Here is a 9,800-nt window from a genome sequence, read left to right on the forward strand (position 1 = left end):
CTCCAGCAGACCATAAATTTCCTTGACTCCCCTTTTTGCTGAAATAATTTTACAGCCTGAACACAGCGTCAACAGCTCCCTCTCCCCCTCCTCCAAAAAAAAAAAAAAAAGAAAAAAAAGACACCCAGAAAACACAAAAGAGAAATGAAAAACAAACAAACAAATAAACAAGCAAACAAATGAACAGCAATGAATGCCTCAAACAAAACTCACAACGGCAATGAATGCCTCAAACAAAACTCACAACGCGACAATGTTGGGGAAACTATTTCATAGAACAAAGTAGATCAAGACTGCTCTTGGTGTCACAGGCCATTCATGTTTTGAAATATGTCACCCTCATTGAGGGTTGGAAAAATTAGTCTATAGACTCATTATTTTGCTCCTCTCCACGGAAATCTTTAGTAAAAGGCGAAAGATTTATGCGTTGTGAAGAGAAACCAGAGTAACATTCTAATGAATGTCTTTTGAGGGAATGAATATTATTTTAACTTATCACGTAGGTTTGGCTTTTAGCATGTAAAGTAAAGCGTACGGGCTACTAATTTTTAAAACTCCAATTTAATAAGTACATTCAATCTATCATGTTTAATATAATAATTGTTACAAATAATTAATATTTTGAAATTGATTTATTTTCGATAGTCGAGGAATAGAAAAATAATATAAATTTACTAAAAGACAAGGGAGATAATTATAATAAATTGAATGGAACTGATAAAAAGCCACTCCCACGCCTCGTTCTGAAAAAAGTCCGCGAAATTAAAGGGGAGGCAAGAGAAAATCAGCTGATCGTTAAAATAGTAACAGAAAAGTGGAGGTGCTCGGCAATGAATGCAAAAAAGACATTTAAAACGCCGTAAAAATGTTTAAAAATCACTTAATGTTATACGAGTAATTACCATCCATAACAACCTGTCAAATTCACATATGTAAGATGCCAAGCCAAAATTAATAATAAAATAATAAAGAACACGATTGACCGTTGACTACACATGCATACGAGTACCAGAAATATTTTGTAAACAATGTAACACAATATAATGTGTAAGTTTCAAAGCAAATGCAACCACAAATAACATCAAAGAACAATGTGGGACTACTGTTTTAATCTCATAAAACCAAACGCATATTTCCTCCCCCGATATTGAACGTGTAGTTAGTATGTATCGTACAAACAACATTCGTTTAGACAGGTAGTCGGGATTCTAGCGCCAGTTTTATTTGGGCAACCGTGATTGGGATTTCACTCAATGCACTTATTATTATTATTATTATTATTATTATTATTATTATTATTATTTATTATTATTATTATTATTATTATTATTATTATTATTATTATTATTATTATTATTATTATTATTATTATTATTATTATTATTATTATTATTATTATTATTATTATTATTATTATTATTATTATTATATATAATATTAATAATAATAATAATAATAATAATAATAATAATAATAATAATAATAATAATAATAATAATAATAATAATAATATAATAATAATAATAATAATAGTAATAATAAGCAGTTGAAAGCAGTCTTTGGTGTATAAGTGCATATGTACATTATTTCTTATAATAAATGCTTCAAAACAAAACAAAACAAAACAAAAAAAATAAAAATAAAGAATAAATGAATAAAAATATCTATTTGGGCATTTACTTACATTAATAGTCTTGAAAATCACAATCACAATCCATGAAAATTAAATATCCCATAATCCGAAGAAGACATGAATTTAATCCAAAATCCAACACAGGAATGTATTTTAATAGGAGACAGATATCCTATTAAAACTATAGCATTACTTGCAAACAACAATACCCCACTCTGCGTTTAACGGGCTTGTGGCCGTCATATTGTAAATTGTGACCGCATTAGGGTAATCGGTGTCCTAAAGACTGACATACTGACATACAATCAATGAGAACTATAAAGAATCCATTCTAGAATTCAACTACAAACTGAAAAGCATGATAAATATCACTCTATCAAATAATTTTCTTTGCACAGGTTCACTCACACTCTCCTTTATTACAAAACATTGATAAGTGAGAAAAAGTTTGTATTTCAATTATAAACTTAATCACATAATCTAAATGATGGAGAATAAAAACAGCTAATTATAAAAAATTTCACAGATCAAGTTATCTATTTGAACTCCGCATATTTAGCTTAATTACTCAATGACCATAAATTTTTTAAAACTGCATTGTTTCATTTAAACAAGACCATGACGCTTATGCCTGGACCGGGTATTCACAACTTCTGCACTTGCATTCCACTTTTGAATCGAATTAATCTCTATCTTGTCCGTTTATTTGCAAAGTTTCTGCACTTTATAAATAAGACCATAACGCTTATGTCTGGACTGGGTAATCACAACTTCTGCATTTGCATTCCACTTTCGAATCGAATTAATCTCTATCTTATCCGTTTATTTGCAAAGTTTCTGCACTTTATAAATAAGACCATAACGCTTATGTCTGGACTGGATATTCGCAAATTTTCCTATTGTGTTCCACTTTTCGAATCGAAATAACATCTAGTCTATCCGTTTATTTGCAAAGTTTCTGCACTTTATAAATAAGACCATAACGCTTATGTCTGGACCGGGCATTCGCAAATTCTGCTTATGTGTTCCATTTTTCGAATCGAATTAATCTCTATTTTATCCGTTTATTTGCAAAGTTTCTGCATTTTATAAATAAGACCACGACACTTATGTGTTAGATTGTTCGCAAATTCTGCCTTTGTGTTCCACTGTTCGATTAGAATTAATCTCTATTTTATCCGTTTATTTGAAAAGATTCTGCACTTTATAAATAAGACCATAACGCTTATGTCTGGACTGGGTATTCGCCAATTTTCCTATTGTGTTCCACTTTTCGAATCGAAATAACATCTAGTCTATCCGTTTATTTGCAAAGTTTCTGCACTTTATAAATAAGACCATAACGCTTATGTCTGGACCGGGCATTCGCAAATTCTGCTTATGTGTTCCACTTTTCGAATCGAATTAATCTCTATTTTATCCGTTTATTTGCAAAGATTCTGCACTTTATAAATAAGACCATAACGCTTATGTCTGGACTGGGTATTCGCAAATTTTCCTATTGTGTTCCACTTTTCGAATCGAAATAACATCTAGTCTATCCATTTATTTGCAAAGTTTCTGCATTTTATAAATAAGACCACGACACTTGTGTGTTAGATTGTTCGCAAATTCTGCCTTTGTGTTCCACTGTTCGATTAGAATTAATCTCTATTTTATCTGTTTATTTGAAAAGATTCTGCACTTTATAAATAAGACCATAACGCTTATGTCTGGACTGGGTATTCGCAAATTTTCCTATTGTGTTCCACTTTTCGAATCGAAATAACATCTAGTCTATCCGTTTATTTGCAAAGTTTCTGCACTTTATAAATAAGACCATAACGCTTATGTCTGGACCGGGCATTCGCAAATTCTGCTTATGTGTTCCACTTTTCGAATCGAATTAATCTCTATTTTATCCGTTTATTTGCAAAGTTTCTGCATTTTATAAATAAGACCACGACACTTATGTGTTAGATTGTTCGCAAATTCTGCCTTTGTGTTCCACTGTTCGATTAGAATTAATCTCTATTTTATCCGTTTATTTGAAAAGATTCTGCATTTTATAAATAATAATAATGTTCAAAATTTTACCTCACACCGATATTACAAGTACAAGTGAGCCAGGTGATGAAGATTGTCAAACAGGTGACAGATGAATAGGAAGAGAGAGAGAGAGAGAGAGAGAGAGAGAGAGAGAGAGAGAGAGAGAGAGAGAGGAGGAGAGAGGAGAGAGAGAGGAGAGAGAGAGAGGAGGATGAGAGAAGAGATGTCGTTTTTTGTTCAAAATTTCTCTCTCTCTCTCATATTGCACAAGGTTGTACTATTTTACTATTTATCAAGAACAGCCAAGGTGGCAACCCAGTCTCTGTATAAACTAAGCAAGATGGCAACAGGGACCTCGCTCCTTATCCAATGCCGAAGCTTTAATTTGAGTCAAACGGTTTGGTTAAAAAAAAAAACACACCAAAATAAGTTCGTGTGTGATGGAAGTTGAAGTCGGCTTATTAAAAATCGTTTATGGTCTGTTTGGATTACCCTTTTTAAATAGAAAAGGTGAATATAACATAAACTTGAAGAATAGGCAAGCTAAATGAAAATTAAATTGACTGATTAAATGAGTACGCGAGGCTGAGTTGCGAACGACTACTGGGTTCCGACATTCCGATCCCAGTGTCATTCATGTTCACCGTACCGTGTTACTGTCTACACACTACACTGCATTGTTAGTGACTGGTCATGTCTTTTTGTTTGTATGTTTTACGCAAGCTTAATAAAAATTAAATTGACTGATTAAATGAATACGTGAGGCAGAGTTGCGAACGACTCATGGGTTCCGACATTCCGACCCCAATGTCAGTGTCAGTCATGTTCACCGTACTGTGTTACTGTCTACACACTACACGGCATTGTTAGTGACTGGTCATGCCTTTTTTGTTTGTATGTTTCTTTTAATATGGGTCAATTTACAAAGAATAATAATAGAAATGTTCAAAACAAAAACTAGATTCACTATTACGTGCCTGTAATGAAGTGCTTTCCACAAACCGTGAGCGAGAATGATGGTGGAGGTAATGGCAACCATGTGGGTTTGTTATTGCTTCCTGCCTCCGTCAACCCACGCATCCAGTTGCGTAACCCACGCTGAATCTGACCAATTACGTTCGAACTAGATACGACTAGGAATGCATTGTACACATGTCAATGCTACTTAATCTTTGCAGTCCATTCGATAAATTTGTAAACCCTCCTGGTGTGAGATCATATACCGAGACTCGACTACAGAGACGGGAAATTTATGGAGTGGCAATAGGGTTCAATAACAGACGATACGTATATTATGTGTCAGCCCTTGTCAAGTCTGTAAACACCTTCTCTCTCGTAATGTTAATTTGTAATTTGTCTCAGGTTTCGCAGATTTTTTCTTCAGCTGGATGATATTACTTCTCACTGCATTCCCTCCAGCAGACCATCAATTTCCTTGACTGCCCTTTTTGCTGAAATAATTTTACAGCCTGAACACAGCGTCAACAGCTCCCCCTCCCCCCTCCTCCAAAAAAAAAAACAAAAAACAAAAACAAACAAACAGAAAACACAAAAGAGAAATGAAAAAAACAAACAAATAAACAAGCAAACAAATGAACAGCAATGAATGCCTCAAACAAAACTCACAACGGCAATGAATGCCTCAAACAAAACTCACAACGCGACAATGTTGGAGAAACTAATTCATAGAACAAAGTAGATCAAGACTGCTCTTGGTGTCACAGGCCATTCATGTTTTGAAATATGTCACCCTCATAGAGGGTTGGAAAAATTAGTCTATAGACTCATTATTTTGCTCCTCTCCACGGAAACCTTTAGTAAAAGGCGAAAGATTTATTTATTTATTTATTTTTTTTTTTAGACCCAGGCCATCCTATCTAATGACCCTCTTAATTAGTAAAAATTGTATTTGTTAGGTTAATTATTATGTGTTTAGTAGTAGTAGCAGTAGGAAGGCTTTGGCATTAACTGCCTCTGTATCGTACGTTATGATAATAATTTAAATTTTTTTTTTTTTTTAAATTTATTTTTATTTTTTTTTATTTTTTTTTTTATAAATGAAATAATGGTTGAAATATTAATGTTGCCTAACGCGTTCATGGAGGGTGGGGGGTTAATTGGGCAGTTGGTCAGTTAGAGGTTATATTGGGTTGGTGGGTTGTAAGAAATTTTTTTTTTTTTTTTTTTTTTTTTTTTTTAGATGATTTAAATTAACAATTAAATAGCTGTTCATGGTTGGATGTGGAGAGTAGATAAAATGTGTTGCGATTGGTGGATGACAGAGATCCTGTACCAATCGGTTTATTGATGATTCAGGGCTGTTTGTAATGTTGTTTTAGATAAATTGTCTGGGACTGACAGAGGTTTAGTAGGGGGGGGGGGGGGGTGTTGGATTCTGAGGGTTTTGATTGGTGGGAGTTGAAAGGCTGCAGCCTATCAGCTGATCGGAATATTCGAACTTCTGTAATATGGGGTTATTGTGGAATGAGGTTTAGGTGTGAGGGTTGTGGTGGGGGGGGGGGGGGGGGGGGGGGGGGGGAGGTTTCTGAATTGCTTCTGTTGTTGGGATGGTGAATACACGGGTCAAACGTCTTGTGGGTTTATTAATTGTTGTGGTCGGTTGATGTTCTTGGGCTATTGCTAAATTATGGGAGTAGATTGGAACTGGTGATGAAGGTGGTTATGCTTTTAAAAGGAAAACTTTTGATTAATTTGTTAGTAACCTATTCCCTTGCTCCCTTAGGAGTCCAAGGGTGGCCACCCACTTTCCCGCTCTCTAGCCGAGCGTCATTCGCTGCTTCAACTACTGTGCACGTGGTCTTTCCCTATGCAGCATTGGTTATTTTATTATTCTATGAATATAGTTAATTTTTCGATAAGGTTAGAATCGTGGGGGGGGGGGGGGGGGGGCAGTTGTGACTGTGGGTTGTACAAGGTGTACGTTTTAATATTATAAATATTGTAAATATTCTTCTTTCCGAGTCGGCCCCGACTGATCTCATCTGCATACATGTGGTCCACGGCAGTCTAGACGCCGCAGCGCAATTGTTTCAGCCGGGTTGGGCCGTGGCGCCGAGTTCGCCGGGGCCGCATCGGAAAAAAAAAAAAAAAAAAAGGGGGGATTATATCTTACTAAACACTTGTGTCACGTCCTTTCCTTGGGGGTTTGTTATTGTTATTTTGTTGAGTTTAGTATAAGTAGGAATTTTTAGGTGGGGGGGGGGGGGGGGGGGGGGTGTTGTTTTGTATGTTAGTATTAGTATCATTAATTATTAGATGGTTTTATCTGCCACATGATCTTTTAGAGCCGAAATAGGGTCTGTGTTCTCTACTCTAGCTATAGTTTTGCAATCAGATAAATAAAAATACAAAAGGGTGGTACTCTGCATTTTTCCTTGGCGAGATCTTCTGTCGTTTATGTTGGTATTCTTTTCCGTCTCCGTTTGTATCAGGGTGATGGGAAGGGGGCTGTCTGTATTATCTATCTAGATGTGGGTAGGATTGGATGTACTGTGTGGGGGAGGGGGGGGGGGGGGGGGATGGGGTAGAAACAAAGGAAAAGGTAGAATTAGTTATATACAGAATGGTTCTGATTATATTATTCCGGAGGCCGAAGGGTTAGGAGAAGGATGATCGATTCATCGGGTTGTGTATCATTATCAATGCTGAGAGAGAAAGGGGGGGGGGGGGGGGGGGGGGTAAGAATAGACATGGACGCACTCGTTGTTTGTAACTAGGTTGTTTGGCAGTGAAGTTGGTGAAAAAGTTATGGCTATTCAGTGTGGTAGAGGGGCGAAAGGGGAAGTTAATATAGAAAAGGATAATACTACAGCAAAAGTAAGGGAAGGAGGAATAACTAAATACTAGGGGAAGGAATATATAATAGTAAGTGATCAGTCAGGTAAATGATCGATAATAGAGGTGTAAATAATTATGTATAAATAAAGTTTGTAAAGCTAGTAGGGGGGGGGGGGGGGGGGGCGGAGGGGAGGGGTTAGGGTAGGTTGTGGGTGTGGTGCAGAGAGTTGAAATGTCTCGGTGGAAGGTCATCTATCTGAATTGTGCTATTAGGTCGGTATATTTGTTCCATCTTGTTTCTCTCTCTTTATCTAAATCGTTTTTGTATTTCTTTTGTATTATGTTAAGAAATATTAATGACATGTCGGTATTAGTGGTGTTTTGTCTGTGTACTTGACCCATCCATGCAGTCCAAATCGCTTGTCTTGCTGCTGCTAGGATGTGTATGTTTATTTCATGTGTTGCATTGTCAGTTTTGGGGATGATATTATGTCTAAATGCTATTTCTGTATGTATGGGTTGTCGTATTGTTTTTTGTATTGTGTTTATTGTGGCTCTAATCAGTGTTTTTGTTTTAATGCAGTTTGTGAAAATGTGTACATTTTGTGTTGGACAAAGCGCTCGGCATAAGGCGCATCTGGGCGTGTTGTTTGTTGGTAAGGCGTTGACATCAGTCTGTATGTTATATGCTTACTGTATCTAGAAGTATCATGTTTATGTAAGTTTTCTGAGGCACTCTCATGTTATCTAATGTTAGTCCTGATGCGTGCATTAGGTCTTGTTCTCTGTGTTTGTTTGGCGTGTTTATTGTTCTGTATATCTGTTTACTGTCTAATTGTTTATTTATTGTGTCTGGGTATTTGTTTACTAGTCCTACGCATTCTTTGTAAAAAGGAGGGAGTGTCTTACTCCGAAATGGGGGAGTGTGTGGTCGATCTTTTTAAATTGTGTTAGTCGTGTCCCTAAGTAGTATGACCCGAATTTATTTCTGTCGATTCTTGTATTATTTTGTCTATATATCTGATCCTAGTTGTGTCTAAGGTTCTTTTAATACATTTTAGTCCTGTGCCGCCTGATTCTGTGGGAAGTGTGAGTATTTCGTGTGGAATGGGTTTTGCGTCTTGTAGTATAAATGTGTCTATGCGTCTTTTTAATTTCTTTATTGTGGTTTAACGGAGGTTTGAAGATTTTGATGTAGTATAAGATTTTTGGAATAATGTAGGTGTTCACTATCCTGGTTCTATCGAATATATTGGCTTTGATGTATGTGTATGAATGTAGTTTCTTGTCTATATTGTGTACAATTCCACTCCAGATGTGTTTCGGTGTCGTGTGTCTTTGACAGTACGTTATTCGAGGATTTTAATTTGGTTAACCCATTGCATGTCGGGTATCTGGGCTTTTTCGGTTTCTAAGGGTTCGGGACCGAGATTCATGATTTTGGTCTTTTTAATATTTAGTTTGGCACCACTAGCGAGGCCGAAATTTTTGAAAGTTTCTAAAATTTTGTGTATGCTAGGTATATCACTCGGAATTTAAGATTTAGCGTTGTGAAGAGAAACCAGGTAACATTCGAATGAATGTATTTTGAGGGAATGATATTATTTTAATTAATCACGTAGGTTCGGCTTTTAGCATGTAATTTAATGCATACGGGGCTCTTAATTTTTAAAACTCCAATTTTATATGTACATTACATCTATCATGTCTAATACAATAATTGTTACAGATAATTAATATTTCGAAATTGATTAATTTCGATAGTCGATGGAATAGAAAAATAATATAATTTTACTAAAAGAGAAGGGAGATAATTATAATAAATTGAATGGATGATAATATGATCTATTACGTTCGAACTAGATACGATTAGGAATGCATTGTACACATGTCAATGCTACTTAATCTTTGCAGTCCATTCGATAAATTTGTAACCCTCCTGGTGTGAGATCATATACCGAGACTCGACTACAGAGATGGGAAATTTCTGGAGTGGCAATAGGGTTCAATAGCAGACGATACGTATATTATGTGTCAGCCTTGTCAAGTCTGTAAACACTCTCTCGTAATGTTTATTTGGAATTTGTCTCAGGTTCGCAGATTTTTTCTTCAGATGGTGATAATACTTCTCCTGCATTCCCTCCAGCAGACCATAAATTTCCCTGACTCCCCTTTTTTGCTGAAATCATTTACAGCTTGAACACCCTGTCAATAGCGCCACCCCCCCCCCCCACCCCAAAAAAAATACAACAAAAAACAAATAAAAAAACGAAAAAAAAACAAACAGACACAAGCATACAAATGAAAGCAATGGATGCCTCAAAAACTCACAACTCGAGAA

The 9,800-nt window shown here is 35.8% G+C and overlaps 1 non-coding gene and 1 pseudogene across 1 annotated transcript; both read right to left on the bottom strand.

Annotated features, from left to right (window-relative positions):
- Window positions 1-335: 335 nt before the first annotated feature.
- Window positions 336-449, bottom strand: LOC144969804 (U5 spliceosomal RNA). The gene has a single exon (XR_013644873.1). It is a non-coding gene; the product is annotated as a U5 spliceosomal RNA (small nuclear RNA).
- A 4,960-nt stretch (window positions 450-5,409) lies between these two features.
- LOC144969748 (U5 spliceosomal RNA) lies at window positions 5,410-5,533 on the bottom strand (annotated as a pseudogene).
- Between the last annotated feature and the right edge of the window lie 4,267 nt (window positions 5,534-9,800).

Source organism: Berghia stephanieae, chromosome 3, assembly GCF_034508935.2.
Source record: "Berghia stephanieae isolate SIO BIC M18660-M18661 chromosome 3, UCSD_Bste_1.3, whole genome shotgun sequence".
Classification (NCBI taxonomy): domain Eukaryota; kingdom Metazoa; phylum Mollusca; class Gastropoda; order Nudibranchia; family Aeolidiidae; genus Berghia; species Berghia stephanieae.